The sequence below is a fragment of the Scyliorhinus canicula genome, chromosome 12 (assembly GCF_902713615.1).
Source record: "Scyliorhinus canicula chromosome 12, sScyCan1.1, whole genome shotgun sequence".
Taxonomy (NCBI): Eukaryota; Metazoa; Chordata; class Chondrichthyes; order Carcharhiniformes; family Scyliorhinidae; genus Scyliorhinus; species Scyliorhinus canicula.
In genome coordinates, this window is record NC_052157.1 from 96,387,420 (window position 1) to 96,405,224 (window position 17,805).

Consider the following 17,805-nt stretch of genomic DNA (forward strand, 5'->3'; position numbering starts at 1 on the left):
ATACGCCGGGAGATAGTGAATACACCGGGAGAGAGTGAATACACTGGGAGAGAGTGAATACACTGGGAGAGAGTGAATACACTGGGAGAGAGTGAATACACTGGGAGGGAGTGAATACACTGGGAGAGTGAATACACTGGGAGGGAGTGAATACACTGGGAGGGAGTGAATACACTGGGATGGAGTGAATACACTGGGAGGGAGTGAATACACTGGGAGGGAGTGAATACACTGGGAGGGAGTGAATACACTGGGAGATACTGAATACACTGGGAGGGAGTGAATACACTGGGAGGGAGTGAATACACTGGGAGATACTGAATACACTGGGAGGGAGTGAATACACTGGGAGAGAGTGAATACACTGGGAGATACTGAATACACTGGGAGAGAGTGAATACACTGGGAGTGAGTGAATACATTGGGAGAGAGTGAATACACTGGGAGAGAGTGAATACACTGGGAGATAGTGAATACACTGGGATGGAGTGAATACACTGGGAGGGAGTGAATACACTGGGAGGGAGTGAATACACTGGGAGGGAGTGAATACATTGGGAGAGAGTGAATACACTGGGAGAGAGTGAATACACTGGGAGAGAGTGAATACACTGGGAGGGAGTGAATACATTGGGAGAGAGTGAATACACTGGGAGAGAGTTAATACACTGGGAGGGAGTGAATACACTGGGAGAGAGTGAATACACTGGGAGGGAGTGAATACATTGGGAGAGAGTGAATACACTGGGAGAGAGTGAATACACTGGGAGTGAGTGAATACACTGGGAGAGAGGGAATACACTGGGAGGGAGTGAATACACTGGGAGGGAGTGAATACACTGGGAGGGAGTGAATACACTGGGAGGGAGTGAATACACTGGGAGGGAGTGAATACATGGGGAGAGAGTGAATACACTGGGAGAAAGTGAATACACTGGGAGAGAGTGAATACACTGGGAGAGAGTGAATACACTGGGAGATAGTGAATACGCTGGGAGAGAGTGAATACACTGGGAGAGAGTGAATACACTGGGAAAGAGTGAATACACTGGGAGAGAGTGATACACTCGGAGAGAGTGAATACACTGGGAGGGAGTGAATACACTGGGAGGGAGTGAATACACTGGGAGGGAGTGATACACTCGGAGAGAGTGAATATACTGGGAGGGAGTGAATACACTGGGAGGGAGTGAATACACTGGGAGGGAGTGAATACACTGGGAGGGAGTGAATACACTGGGAGAGAGTGAATACACTGGGAGAGAGTGAATACACTGGGAGGGAGTGAATACACTGGGAGAGAGTGAATACACTGGGAGAGAGTGAATACACTGGGAGGGAGTGAATACACTGGGAGGGAGTGAATACATTGGGAGGGAGTGAATACACTGGGAGAGAGTGAATACACTGGGAGGGAGTGAATACACTGGGAGAGAGTGAATACACTGGGAGAGAGTGAATACACTGGGAGGGAGTGAATACACTGGGAGAGAGTGAATACACTGGGAGGGAGTGAATACACTGGGAGGGAGTGAATACACTGGGAGGGAGTGAATACATTGGGAGAGAGTGAATACACTGGGAGGGAGTGAATACATTGGGAGAGAGTGAATACACTGGGAGGGAGTGAATACACTGGGAGGGAGTGAAGAGACTGGGAGAGAGTGAATACACTGGGAGAGAGTGAATACACTGGGAGGGAGTGAATACACTGGGAGGGAGTGAATACACTGGGAGGGAGTGAATACACTGGGAGGGAGTGAATACACTGGGAGGGAGTGAATACACTGGGAGGGAGTGAATACATTGGGAGAGAGTGAATACACTGGGAGGGAGTGAATACACTGGGAGGGAGTGAATACACTGGGAGGGAGTGAATACACTGGGAGGGAGTGAATACATTGGGAGAGAGTGAATACACTGGGAGGGAGTGAATACACTGGGAGGGAGTGAATACACTGGGAGGGAGTGAATACACTGGGAGGGAGTGAATACATTGGGAGAGAGTGAATACACTGGGAGGGAGTGAATACACTGGGAGGGAGTGAAGAGACTGGGAGAGAGTGAATACACTGGGAGAGAGTGAATACACTGGGAGGGAGTGAATACACTGGGAGGGAGTGAATACACTGGGAGGGAGTGAATACACTGGGAGGGAGTGAATACACTGGGAGAGAGTGAATACACTGGGAGGGAGTGAATACACTGGGAGAGAGTGAATACACTGGGAGGGAGTGAATACACTGGGAGGGAGTGAATACACTGGGAGGGAGTGAATACACTGGGAGAGAGTGAATACACTGGGAGAGAGTGAATACACTGGGAGGGAGTGAATACACTGGGAGAGAGTGAATACACTGGGAGGGAGTGAATACACTGGGAGAGAGTGAATACACTGGGAGGGAGTGAATACACTGGGAGAGAGTGATACAGTGGGAGAGAGTGAATACACTGGGAGGGAGTGAATACACTGGGAGAGAGTGATACACTGGGAGAGAGTGAATACACTGGGAGGGAGTGAATACATTGGGAGAGAGTGAATACACTGGGAGAGAGTGAATACACTGGGAGGGAGTGAATACATTGGGAGAGAGTGAATACACTGGGAGGGAGTGAATACATTGGGAGAGAGTGAATACATTGGGAGAGCCCTGTTGTGTATCTTGTGGATGGTACATAGAAACATAGAAAATAGGACCAGGAGGCCATTCAGCCTATCTAACCTGTTCCGCGATTCTTTATGATCGTGGCTGATCAACTCAATAGCCTAGTCCCGCTTTTCCACCATGTCGTTTGATCCCCATTGCCCCAAGTGCTTCTTGAAAACATGTAATGTTTTGGCCTCAACTACTTCCTATAGTAATGAGTTTCACAGGCTCACCACTCTCTGGGTGAAAAAAGTTCTCCCTATCTCTGTCCTAAATGGTCTTACCCTGTATCCTCAGACTGTGACTCCTGGCTCTGGACTCATCCACCATTGGGAACATCCTTCCTCCATCTACCCTGTCTATTCCTGTTACAATGTATATATTTCTGTGAGATTCCCCCCCTCGTTCTTCTGAAGTCCAGTGAATACAATCCTAGCCAATTCAATCTCTTCTTATACATCAATCCCACCATCCACTGAATCAGTCTGGTAAACCTTCCTGCACTCCCTCTATATCTAAAACATCCTTCCTCAAATAAGACTAAAGCTGCACATAACATTCCAGGCGTGGTCTCACCTAGGCCCTGTATAATTGCAGCAAGACACCCTGCTCCTGTATTCGAATCCTCTTCCCAATGAAGGCCAACATACCTTCTTTACTACCTGCTGTACCTGCATGTTTACCTTCAGTGACTGGTGTGCAAGAACACCTCGGTCTCATTGCACATTGTCCTCACCTGATTTATGACCATTCAGATAATAGTCTGCCTTCTCAGTTTTGCTACTAAGTGGATAACCTCGCATTTCTCCAAATTATACAGCATCTGCCATTCATTTGCCCACTCACTCAACTTGTCCAAATCACACTGAAGGATCTCTGCATCCTCCTCACAGCTCACCCTCCCACCCAACTTATTGTCATCTGCAAATTTTGTTCCCTCATCTAAATCATGAATATATATTGTAAATAGCTGGGCTGCCAGCACGGATACCTGCGGTACCCCAGTCGTTACTGCCTGCCAATTTGGAAAACTGCCCAGCAGTTTTCTATCCATCTCAATACATGACCCATTATCCCATGCACGTTAATTTTACACACTGATCTCGAATGCAGGACTTTGTCAAAAGCCTTCTGAAAGTCCAAATATACCATATCCACTGGCTCCCCCTCATCAACTCTACTGGTTACAGCCTCAAAGAATTGCAGTAGATTTGTCCAGCATGATTTCCCTTTCATCAATCCATGTTAGGGTGGAAGTGAGGGCTTAAGTGGGTCGGTGCAGACTCAATGGGCCGAATGGCCGCCTTCTGCACTGTATGTCTATGTCTAAGACCCTTCCCACCAGCGTTAAGTGCAGTGTATCCCACCTCTTAAGATCCTCCCTGGCCTCCTCCACCAGCTTCGCTAAGTTCCACTTATGGAGCCCGGTCATTCCCTCGCTACCTGAATCCCCAAATACCTAAACCTATCCCTCGCTACCATAAATGGCACCCCCTCAAATTAGCCCACTGTCCCACCTCATTCACCGGGAATACTTCGCTTTTCCCGACATTCAGCTTGTACCCCGCGAACCCTCCAAACATCCCCAACAGGCTCAAAATTCTTCCCATGCTCTCCATCGGATCTGAAACATACAGCAACACGTCATCGGCATAAAGCGACACCCAATGCTCCCTCTGTCCCCTCATTATCCCCCGCCGACACCCTGAGACTCATCACCAATGGCTCTATGGCCTGCGCAAACAGCAGCAGTGACAGCGGGCACCCCTGCCTCGTACCCCTGTGTCAGTCAAAGCTTTGTGAACCCATATCATTCATCCTCACCCTTTCCCTTGGTGCCACATACAGCAGCCGCACCCATGCCACAAATCTCAGTCCAAACCCAAACCTTCCCAAAACTTCGAACAAGTACCGCCACTCCACCCGATCAAATGCTTTCGCCCCGTCCATGGACACCACCACCTGCGGTACCAGAGCCCCCGACGGATTCATCACCACATTCAACAGCTGTCTTTTATTACTCACGAGCTGCCTGCCCTTCACGGAGCCTGTTTGATCTTCTCCAACCACCCCCGGGACACAATCCTCCATTCTCCCGCCAGCAACTGAGCCAATACTTTCACATCCGTGTTCAATAGTTGTATGGGCCTATACAACCCACATTCCACCGGGTCCTTCCCCTTTTTCGGGAGTAGTGTGATTACTGCCTGTGTCATTGTTTACGGCAACTCCCCCTTCTCCAGTGCTTCATTAAACGCCCCCAACAGATGTGGCGTCAGGTGCGTCGCAAATTCCTTATATAAAAAAAAAGGAAATAGAGAAATACAGCACAGAACAGGCCCTTCGGCCCACGATGTTGCGCCGAACTTTTGTCCTAGGTTAATCATAGAATTTTGGACAATTTGTCATGGCCAATCCACCCAACCTGCACATCTTTGGACTGTGGGAGGAAACCGGAGTACCCGGAGGAAACCCACGCAGTCACGGGGAGGATGTGCAGACTCCACACAGACAGTGACCCAAGTCGAAATCGAACTTGGGACCCTGGAGCTGTGAAGCAATTGTGCTATCCACAATGCTACCGTGCTGCCCTTAAGAAGTTAACCTACACTCCCTTATTCTACCCTAATCCAAGTACCTATCCAATAGCCGTTTGAAGGTCCATAAATTTTCCGACTCAACTACTACCACAGGCAGTGCATTCCATGCCCCCACTACTCTCTGGGTAAAGAACCTACCTCTGACATCCCCTCTATATCTTCCACCATTTATCTTAAATTTATGTCCCCTTGTAATGGTGTGTTCCACCCGGGGAAAAAGTCTCTGACTATCTACTCTATCTATTCCCCTGATCATCTTATAAACCTCTATCAAGTCGCCCCTCATCCTTCTCCGTTCCAATGAGAAAAGGCCCAGCACCCTCAATCTTTCCTCGTATGACCTACTCTCCATTCCAGGCAACATCCTGGTAAATCTCCTCTGCACCTTTTCCAAAGCTTCCACATCCTTCCTAAAATGAGGTGACCAGAACTGCACACAGTACTCCAAATGTGGCCTGACCAAGGTTTTGTACAGCTGCATCATCACCTCACGGCTCTTAAATTCAATCCCTCTGCTAATGAACGCTAGCACACCATAGGCCTTCTTCACAGCTCTATCCACTTGAGTGGCAACTTTCAAAGAACAATGAACATAGACCCCAAGATCTCTCTGCTCCTCCACATTGCCAAGAACCCTACCATTAACCCTGTATTCCGCATTCAGATTTGTCCTTCCAAAATGGACAACCTCACACTTGTCAGGGTTAAACTCCATCTGCCACTTCTCAGCCCAGCTCTGCATTCTATCTATGTCTCTTTGAAGCCGACAACAGCCCTCCTCACTATCCACAACTCCACCAATCTTCGTATCATCTGCAAATTTACTGACCCACCCTTCAACTCCCTCATCCAAGTCGTTAATGAAAATCACAAACAGCAGAGGACCCAGAACTGATCCCTGCGGTACGCCACTGATAACTGGGCTCCAGGCTGAATATTTGCCATCCACCACAACTCTCTGTCTTCTATCGGTTAGCCAGTTTGTTATCCAACTGGCCAAATTTCCCACTATCCCATGCCTCCTTACTTTCTGCATAAGCCTACCATGGGGAACCTTATCAAATGCCTTACTAAAATCCATGTACACTACATCCACTGCTTTACCTTCATCCACATGCTTGGTCACCTCCTCAAAGAATTCAATAAGACTTGTAAGGCAAGACCTACCCCTCACAAATCCGTGCTGACTATCCCTAATCAAGCAATGCCTTTCCAGATGCTCAGAAATCCTATCCCTCAGTACCCTTTCCATTACTTTGCCTACCACCGAAGTAAGACTAACTGGCCTGTAATTCCCAGGGTTATCCCTATTCCCTTTTTTGAACAGGGGCACGACATTCGCCACTCTCCAATCCTCTGGTACCACCCCTGTTGACAGCGAGGACGAAAAGATCATTGCCAACGGCTCTGCAATTTCATTTCTTGCTTCCCATAGAATCCTTGGATATATCCCGTCAGGCCCGGGGGACTTGTCTATCCTCAAGTTTTTCAAAACGCGCAACACATCTTCCTTCCTGACAAGTATCTCCTCAAGCTTATCAGTCTGCTTCACGCTGTCCTCTCCAACAATATGGCCCCTCTCATTTGTAAATACTGAAGAAAAATACTTGTTCAAGACCTCTCCTATCTCTTCAGACTCAATACACAATCTCCCGCTACTGTCCTTAATCGGACCTACTCTCACTCTAGTCATTCTCATATTTCTCACGTATGTGTAAAAGGCCTTGGGGTTTTCCTTGATCCTACCCGCCAAAGATTTTTCATGCCCTCTCTTAGCTCTCCTAATCCCTTTCTTCAGTTCCCTCCTGGCTATCTTGTATCCCTCCAGCGCCCTGTCTGAACCTTGTTTCTTCAGCCTTACATAAGTCTCCTTCTTCCTCTTAACAAGACATTCAACCTCTCTTGTCAACCATGGTTCCCTCACTCGACCATTATAAAATTCCTTTGGGTGCCCATCCAGCCCAGGGGCCTTCCCCGACTTCATACCCCTGATACTCTCCAGCACCTCACTCAGTCCTAGGGGCTCACCAACGCCTGCCTTGTTGCTTCCTCCACCTGGAGAAATTCCAGCTCGTCCAGAAACCGTCCCATGTCCCCCTCCTCTCCCCACGGGTCTGCCTCATAGAGTCCCTGCTAGTACTCCCGAAAAGCCTCATTTATCTTCCCTGGTTCTGACACCATATCCCCAGCCCCAGTCCATATCTTCAATATTTCCCTGGTGCAGCCTGCCTGTGCAGCTGGTGCGCCAGCATGCCACCCGTCTTCTCCCCATACTCATATTGCACCCCCCTTGCCCTATGCCCTCCCCATTGTCAGCCTGTCGAACTGCCCCTCCAAATTTTTCCTCCTCGCCAATCCCTCCATGGTGGGCACTCTCGAATATTCCCTGTCCACCTCCGCTATCTCGCTCACGAGGCGGTCATGTTCATCCCTCCTTTCCCTATCTGCATGAGCCTTAAACTAAATAATTTCCCCCCCGGACCACTGCCTTCAGTGCTTCCCAAAAAATGGCCGCTGACACCTCCCCATTCTGATTCAACTCCACATACTCATTAATCGCGGCCGCACAAAAACCTCCGTCCGCCAACAATCCTGAGTCAAACCTCCACCCCGATCTCTGCTCTCGACCCGATCGAAACCAAATCTCCAGCCAGTGGGGCGCAAGGTCCAAGACAACAATCCCCGCAACTCTGCTCCCTCCACCCCAACCAAAATATCCTAACTCAGTACAAAGTAATCAATCCTCGAATACACGTGAGAAAAGGGGGAATACTCCCTTCTCCCTGGGTTCTGAAAGCACCATGGATCCAACCATACCCATCCTCTCCATAAACTACCCAAGCTCCCTCACCATTCATACCCAATATTGACCTGAGGCTCGATCTATCCGCCCTTTGCTCCAGGACACAGTTAAAATCTCCTCCCATTATCAATTGGAACGTGGCCAAATTCTGGATCACTGCCAGCCACCCCCTCATAAAACCCACATCATCCCAATTTGGGGCATACGCATTTACCAACACTACCGGTGCCCGTTCCAATACCCCACTCACAATCACATATCTCCCACCTCCTTCACACTCACAAATCCCATTTATCTGCTTATTAAACTCGCCTCTCCCCTCAATTTGAATTAAATCCCGAGTGGAAAAACTGCCCAACCCACCCCTTCCTTAACCTAACCTGGTCCTTCACACGGAGGTGCATCTCCTGCAGAAAGACCACCCCCGCTTTCAAGCTCCTGAGGTGCGTGAAGACCCGTGACCTTTTAACCGGCCCATTCAGTCCCCGGATGTTCCACGTTACCAACCTTACCAGGGGCTTGCGCCTCCAATCCCCTCTACCGTCCATCATCTTCCCCACTTAACTCCCGCCCCTCCCTAATTTCACCCTATACCTATCCCATCCCAGATGGCCTCTTTCTCTGCTCCTGACCATCTCATCTCTCCCCCTGCCACTTCGCAACCTCCTTCCCTTTCCGTTCTCCTCCAGCCCCCGTTCTCCCCGCCCCCCCCCCCTCCCCCTCCCCGCCACCGCTCTCGGCCTTCTCCCCACCAACTCACTTCCATTCAGCAGTATCACCTGTTATGGGATCCCCTGCCCAATGGCAGCTCCCAATGACCTCCACTGCCCGCCACTTCTCAGCTGAAGGAGGAAGACTCCCTGTTGACCTGATCCTCCCCCGCCCAAACAAAGACTTCTTCTGAGCCCCAGGTAGCCTTATCCAAAAGCAAACAGATAAATGTTAAACATAAACAGTCCCATAAAACAGGAGGGGAAACGGGATCATCCATCTTCACATAAACCTTTCACCCCTTCAACCCCTTAAAATACCAACAATGAATAACAAACCCACCCACCCAAAAAAAAATGAAAAAAAACCTACTTCAAACGTGCTCCCAACCATTACATAGTGCCAGCACCCCGGTTCCCAAGCATTGTCCACTCAGTTCTCCCCCCAGTTTATTAATAATAATAATAATCTTTATTGTCACAAGTAGGCTTACATTAACACTACAATGAAGTTACTGTGAAAAGCCCCTAGTCGCCACACTCTGGCGCCTGTTCGGGTACACAGAGGGAGAATTCAGAATATCCAATTCACCTAACAAGCACATCTTTCGGGACTTGCAGACTCCGCACAGACAGTGACCCAAGCCGGGAATTGAACCTGGGACCCTGGTGCTGTGAGGCAACAGTGCTAACCACTGTGTCATCGTGCTCCTTAATGAAGTGTTTGGCCGCTTCCGGGGTCTCAAAATAATACTCCAGGCCTCCGAACATCACCCATAATTTCACCGGGTAGAGCACCCCAAGCCCCGATCTGCCGCCGGTACAGCACCGCCTTGGCCTTGTTGAAACCTGCCCGTCGCTTCGTCAATCGCCTCTGATGTCCTGATAAATTCGGACCTTATTCCCCCCGCCCCCCCCAGTCGCAGGTCCGCTTCTCCCTGGCCCATCACAAAACCTTCTCTTTCTTCACAACATTGTGGAGTCTCACGATCACCGCCCCCGGCGGCTCCCCAGCTCTAGGCTTCTGCCTCAGGTGCTTTCCCCCTTCTGCCACCAGCCCTGCCAGCATCTTCACACTCACACCTTCCACTCCTTCAGGCAGGCCCACTATTCGCAGGTCTTCTTGAGGTATTCTCCTGCTCCTCCACCTTTGCTTTCAACATTTTACAGAGGTATCCTCTGCCTCCAGAGTTACCACATGATCGCTGTGGTCATTGATCACTCCTTCAATCTCCTGAATCTGTGACCCTTGTACCTCCAGACACTTCTCCACCCATTCCAAAGAACTCTTCAGGGGTGCCACCACTTCTTCGATGGCCTTTGAGCGATCCTCTCGCATTTCTTTCCTCTGCTGTTGGGTTCCAGCTTTAATAAAGGCCATCAACTCAAGTTGAAGCCTTCCAGCTTGCCGTTTCCTCGCTCGCATGTTTAAAGTGGCTGTTGCAGCATAGTCATGCTCCAACTTTTCAGCCAAACTTCTCACTGATTTCTGCCGGGTCTGATAACCAGCAGAGAAAGCACTCCCGGGGGAAACTACTCCTCCAACATTCACCTTGGTCTTTGCCTCAAAATTCCACCCAGTATCAGGTAAAAAGAGCTCTTTTTTAAGCCCTTAAGCAGGAGCTGCTCTGTGTGTGACCATTCACAACATGGCTACCATCGGAAGTAGCATTTCTGTGCTCATTTGTGAGGACAAAACCGAAGTATGTGTTTAGTTGCTCAGTCATTTCTTTGTCTCCTACAATACATTCCCCTGTTTCCAGGTGCAGGTCAGGATGTGACCCTTAGGGGAGTGGAGGGGTATTGGAGTTATTTTTTATTTTTTTTAAATGTTTTTATTCTCCATTTTCGCATTTTCCTTCAAAATTTACACCCCACCAACAGACAGTAAACAGTAACAAATACAAAATCAATCCCCTTAACAATAACAATGATCCCATCCTCCCACCATCCCAAACAACGGCCCACCTGTCAATATATGCATCCAATAAAACAAACCCTCCCACGGTGGAAATAAGAAACAATGGAGAAAAAGAAAAAAAGAGTCCGGGACTGCCCATAGAACATAGAACATAGAACACTACAGCGCAGTACGGGCCCTTCGGCCCTCGATGTTGCGCCGACCTGTGAAACCATCTGAAGCCTATCTGACCTACACTATTCCATTTTCATCCATATGTCTATCCAGTGACCACTTAAATGCCCTTAAAGTTGGCGAGTCTACTACTGTTGCAGGCAGGGCGTTCCACACCCCTACTACTCTCTGAGTAAAGAAACTGCCTCTGACATCTGTCCTATATCAACCACCCCTCAATTTAAAGCTATGTCCCCTCGTGTTGGTCACCATTAACCTATAGAGTCCACTCCCCACCCCGCCCCCCCCAACACGCAACGCCATCCAACCTCTGAAAGAGTACCGTACATGATACCCAAGAGTTGCAAACATCCCCCCCCCCCCCCCCCCCCCCCCAACTCCTCACCTCCACTGCCTCTTGTAAAACTCCTCCCCCAACCTCGGTTCCTTCCCCCCCAACTTTCCACCCCGGCTAGACCACTCCGACCCTGTTCTGCCAGGCTCCAATGGCCGCAGCCGCAGCCCCTCCCCCCACCTCACTCCCGTTCACTGGCCGGTTTAAACCGGCCAGCGTGGAGGCCCCCGCCCAGGTCCCTCTCCCCCTTGCCCGGCCGAAGGAAAGCCCAGAAATCCCCTTTTAGCACGCACACCCCGCATATCCCCCTACTCCCCAAAGAGCCCTCACTTCGAGTGCAAGTCCCATCACTTCCCTTGTCCAAATCTATACAACATTGGCTCCTTTAGCCCACACACCCGCACGCAGTGAAACAAAAAATAAGAAAATACAGTCATGAGGTTACATCGGCACATGGCCATTTCTCAATTCTGCCACAGTCCTTCTGCCTTCGCAAACTCCTCCGCTGCTTCCGCCATTCCAAAATAAAAGTCCTTGAGCTTGTAAGTCACCCTCAGCTTCGCTGGATATACAATGCCATCCTCCATGGTGTGGCTGCCTCCCGCCCACCGTCACCGGAAGTCAGGGGTATTGGAATTATATTGAAATAAACCTTGTTCATAATTCCGACTATCTTCTCTGATTTCTACTTATCACAGACTCAACACTGGCGACAAGGGTGGCATGGAGCTGCCGTCGACACTGGTTGCTGGGTGCCCGGCCCACCTCGTCTAGGCTTCTGTAGGCCCACTACTAACCACCCAAATGCTGCATATAGGAAAGCTGGAACCCTTTAACGCAGGTACAGACGGAACACGTGAATTTTTTGTTTCAAGCAAATTTGATTACCGACGATGAGAGACAAACTGTGAGGAGGGCCAACCTACAGTGTGATAAAGAGCCTGAGTCAGCCAACACCCCCCAGATACCCCGGTCATTCGCTGCCCTGGTGGCCTTAGTGGGGCTATCCACTCTGTCTATGCCTCTCATCACCTTGTACACCTCTATCAAGTCACCTATCTTCTGCGCTCCAATGAGTAAAGCCCGAGCTCCCTCAACCTTTCTTCATAAGACATGCCCTCCAATCCATGCAGCATCCTGGTAAATCTCCTCTGTACCCTCTCCAAAGCATCCACATCCTTCCTATAATGAGGCTACCAGAATTGGACACAATATTCCAAGTCTGATCTAACTAGGGGTTTATAAAGCTGCAGGAAAACCATGCGGCTCTTGAACCCAATCGCCCTGTTAATGAAAGCCAATACACCATACGCCTTCTTAACAACCCTATCAACCTGGGTGGCAACTTTGAGGGATCTATGCACGGGGACCCCAAGATCCCTCTGTTCCTGCACACTTCCAAGAATCCTGCCTTTAACCCTGTATTCAGAATTCAAATTCAACCTTCCAAAATGAATCACTTCACATTTATCTCGGTTGAACGCCATCTGCCACTTCTCAGCCCAGCTCTGCATCCTGTCAATGTCCTGTTGTAACCTACAACAACCCTCAACACTATCTACAACTCCACCAACCTTCGTGTCATTGGCAAACTTACTCACCCACCCTTCCACTTCCTCATTCAATCATTAATAAAAACCACAAAAAGCAGAGGTCCCAGAACATATCCTTGTGGGACACCACTGGTCACCGACCTCCAGGCGGAATACTTTCCATCCACTACCACTCGCTGTCTTCTTTCGGCAAGCCAATTCCAAGGCCAGCACACCCTTCCTTAGATAGGGGGCCCAAAACTGCTCACAATACTCCAAATGGGGTCTGACCAGAGCCTTATACAGCCTCAGAAGTACATCCCTGGTCTTGTATTCTAGCCCTCTTGACATGAATGCTAACATTGCATTTGCCTTCTTAACTGCCGACTGAGCCTGCACGTTGCCTTAAGAGAATGGTGAACAAGGACTCCCAAGTCCCTTTGTGCTTCTGATTTCCTGAGCATTTCCCCATTTAGAAAATAGTCCCTGCCTCCATTTCTCCTTCCAAAGTGTATAACCTCACACTTTTGCAGATTGTATTTCATCTGGGCAGCACGGTGGCATGGTGGGGGCAGCACGGTGGCATGGTGGTTAGCATTAATGCTTCACAGCTCCAGGGTCCCAGGTTCGATTCCCGGCCGGGTCACTGTCTGTGTGGAGTCTGCACGTCCTCCCCGTGTGTGCGTGGGTTTCCTCCGGGTGCTCCGGTTTCCTCCCACAGTCCAAAGATGTGCGGTTAGGTGGATTGGCCATGCTAAATTGCCTGTGGTGTCCTAAAAAGTAAGGGGGGGTGGGTTACGGGTATAGGGTGGATACGTGGGTTTGAGAAGGGTGATCATTGTTCGGCACAACATCGAGGGCCGAAGGGCCTGTTCTGTGCTGTACTGTTCTATAACTTCTATAACTCTATCTGCCACTTCATTGCTCACTCAATAGCTTGTCCAAGTCCTTCTGCAGCCCGCCTATTTCCTTAATACTACCTGTCCCTCGACAGATCATTGTATCATCTGCAAACTTAGCAACAGTGCCTTCAGTTCCTTCTTCCAGATCATTAATATATATTGTGAAAAGTTGTGGTCCCAGCACAGACCCCTGAGGCACACCACTAGTCACCGGCTGCCATCCTAAAAAAGACCCCTTTATCCCCACTCTCTGCCTTCTGCCAGTCAGCCAATCCTCTATCCATGCCAGGATCTTACCCTTAACACCATGGGCTCTTAACTTATTTAACAGTCTCCTATGCGGCACCTTGTCAAAGGCCTTCTGGAAATCTAAATAAATCACGACCACTGGTTCTCCTTTGTCTAACTTCCTTGTTACTTCCTCAAAGAACTCTAACAGATTTGCTGCAGGTTTATAAAACTCTAGTTAGACCACACATTAAATATTATGCCCAGTTCTGGTCGCCTCATTATAGGAAGGATGTGGATGCTTTGGAGAGGGTACAGAGGAGATGGGTCCAGGATGCTGCCTGGACTGGAGGGCATGTCTTATGAAGAAAGGTTGAGGGAGCTAGGGCTTTGCTCACTGGAGCGAAGAAGATAGAGAGGTGACTTGATAGAGGTGTGCAAGGTAATGAGAGGCATGGACACAGTGGATAGCCAGAGACTTTTCCCCAGGGTGGAAATGGTTGTCACGAGGGGACATAACTTTAAAGTGATTGGAGGAAGGTATAGTGGAGATGTCAGAGGTAGGTTCTTTACACAGAGTGGTGGGTGTGTGGAATGCACTGCCAGCAGAGGTGGTGATGGCAGAGTCATTAGGGACATTTAAGCGACTCTTAGGCACATGGACAGCAGTAAATTGAAGGTGTGTAGGTTAGAACAAACAAAGAACAAAGAAAATTACAGCACAGGAACAGGCCCTTCGGCCCTCCCAGCCTGCGCCGATTCAGATCCTTTATCTAAACCTGTCTCCTATTTTCCAAGGTCTACTTCCTTCTGTTCCCGCCCGTTCATATACCCGTCTAGATGCCTCTTAAATGATGCTATCGTGCCCGCCTCTACCACCTCCGCTGGTAAAGCGTTTCAGGCACCCACCACCCTCTGCATAAAAAACTTTCCACGCACATCTCCCTTAAACTTTCCCCCTCTCACTTTGAAATCGTGACCCCTTGTAACTGACACCCCCATTCTTGGAAAAAGCTTGTTGCTATCCACCCTGTCCATACCTCTCATAATTTTGTAGACCTCAATCAGGTCCCCCCTCAACCTCCGTCTTTCCAATGAAAACAATCCTAATCTACTCAACCTTTCTTCATAGCTAGCCCCCTCCATACCAGGCAACATCCTGGTGAACCTCCTCTGTACCCTCTCCAAAGCATCCACATCCTTCTGGTGATGTGGCGACCAGAACTGCACGCAGTATTCCAAATGTGGCCTAACCAAAGTCCTATACAACTGTAACATGACCTGCCGACTCTTGTACTCAATACCCCGTCCGATGAAGGCAAGCATGCTGTATGCCTTCTTGACCACTCTATCAACCTGCGTTGTCACCTTCAGGGTACAATGGACCTGAACTCCCAGATCTCTCTGCACATCAATTTTCCCCAAGACCCTTCCATTGACCATATAGTCCACTCTTGAATTTGATCTCCCAAAATGCATCACCTCGCATTTGCCTGGATTGAACTCCATCTGCCATTTCTCTGCCCAACTCTCCAATCTACCTATATTTTGTTGTATTCTCTGACAGTCCTCCTCGCTATCTGCAACTCCACCAATCTTTGTATCATCTGCAAACTTGCTAATCAGACCACCTATACCTTCCTCCAGGTCGAGTTAGGTTGATCTTAGATTAGGATAAATGGTCAACACATCATCGTGGGCTGAAGGGCCTGTACTGTGCTGTACGATTGTATGTTCTATGTTCTATGAGTCCCCAAAGTCTATCTATGATCTATGTGGTACAAGTCAGGAGTGTGATGGAATACCCTCCGCTTGCCTGGATGAGTGCAGCTTCAACTTCAACACTTCCTAGGATAAAGCAACTTGGTTTGACTGGTAATCACCCTCAACATTCACTCCCTTTATCACCACTGATGGACAGTCACAGCCAGGTGTACCACCTCCGAAATGCATGAACCTGACTACCGAGAAGAGCAAGAGCAACAGATACACAGGCACCCAACACCTGCAGGTTCCCCTTCAAGCCATAGATCATTCAGACTTGTAAATATACCACCATTCATTCCCTGTCACTGGGTCAAAACTGTGGAACTCCCTCCCTAACAGCACTGTGGGTGTACCTACGCCACATGGATCTCGTTTGTTCAAGAAGGCGCTCACCACCACCTTCTCAAGGGCAATTAGGGATGGCCTTTGACAGGGTTGCCCATATCTAATTAATTAATTAAAAGAAAATCTCCAGCAAACCCCAGCTTAAAATTCCAAAGCTGAATCTGAAACCTCCAGCAGGACCCTGTTCAATAATACATTGGGCAGAAGCCTCCACCATCGAATCATGAAATTCCTACAGTGTAGAAGGAAGCCATTCAATCCATCTGCACGGACCCTTTGAAAGAGCACTCTCCCAATGTCCACTTCCCCATCCACCCCACCCTAACCATGCAACTCTATAAACCGAAGCTACACATCCCTGGACATTAACGGGCAATCCACCTAAACCGCATATCTTTGGACTGTGGATAGAAACCGGAACTCCTGGAGGAAACCTACAAAGACACAGGGAGAAAGTGCAAAATCCACGCAATCACCTAAGGCCGAATTGAACCCGGGTCCCTGACACTGTGAGGCAGTAGTGCTAACCATTGGGCCATCAGGCCCCTATTCAAAAATACCACAGATTCCTCATGCAGGCCCCAGTGCAAAAAAAGCATGGACAAAGACCTCCACCAAGCCCCTGTCAAAAGTGTCACAGACTGAGGACTCCACCAGGCCCCTGCTCAATCATATGATGGACAGAGGCCACAAACAGGCCCTTGTTCAAAAATGCCATGGACAGCAGCCTGACCAAGTCCCGGATCAAAAATACCATGTGCCAGGCAATGATCTCCAACGAGAGATAATCTAACCATCAGCACTTGACATTCAATGACATTACCATCTTGGAATCCCACTGTATGAACATCCTGGAGGGTGACCATAGAAAGTGAGCTGGAGTAGCTATATAAATGCTGTGCTTGGACTTCGGGTGCGGCAACATGAAGTGGCATCCACATCTGGGATGGCTCCCACGCAGGCTCCGACACTTTGGCTCATCTCCCAATCGGAAGAATTTTTCAGAAATAGACTTTGCCAGCAGTGAAATTAACCGTGAAGAGTGCAATGTCAAAACTGACATCGAAGAGGGTTGGAGGGGTGAAATTGCAGATGTTGAACCCGAATGAGGAGGAAACAAAGATGGCAGAGAAGGTGGCTTTGCTCATCACCCTCGACATGATGGCATGGATTGTAGCCAGAGAATTAAATAAATTTGGTGGAGAAATGGATGAGTGCTTCAAGAAACACGATCAGGAATAAGGGCCGGGATTCTCCTGGAATCGGTGGGGCGGCCCGGACCGGCGCCAAAGAGCGGCTTGAACCAGTCCGGCGTCCAGCCGCCGGGAAGTTGCGGAATCCTCTGCACGTACGGGGACTAGGCCAGCGCTGGAGGTGTTGGCGCCGCACCAACCGGCGGCGAAGGGCCTCCGCCGGCCGGCGAGAGTTGGTGCATGCGCAGGACTGCCAGCGTGTTCTGGCGCATGTGCAGAACCGCTGCCGTATTTCCTGCGCATGCACAGGGGGTTTCTTCTCCGCACCTTACAGAGGCTGGCGCAGAGGGAAAGAGTGCCCCCAGGACACAGGCCCACCCGCAGATCAGTGAGCCCCAATCGCGAGCCAGACCACCATGGGGTGGTCAGATTCCCTCCCCCCCCGAGGTCCCCGCTAACCACCCTCCAAGCCAGGTCCGGCTGGTATGGACCATGTCTAATCCACGCCGGTGGGGCTGCCGTTCGGCCCATCGGGACCCGAAGAACTGCCGGGGGGCGGGGAGGGGGGTGGAGAGGGGGGGGGGGGGGCGCTGCCAATGGCCCCCAAACAGCGCGTCGCGATCCCTGCCCCAAAATCGGCACCGGAGA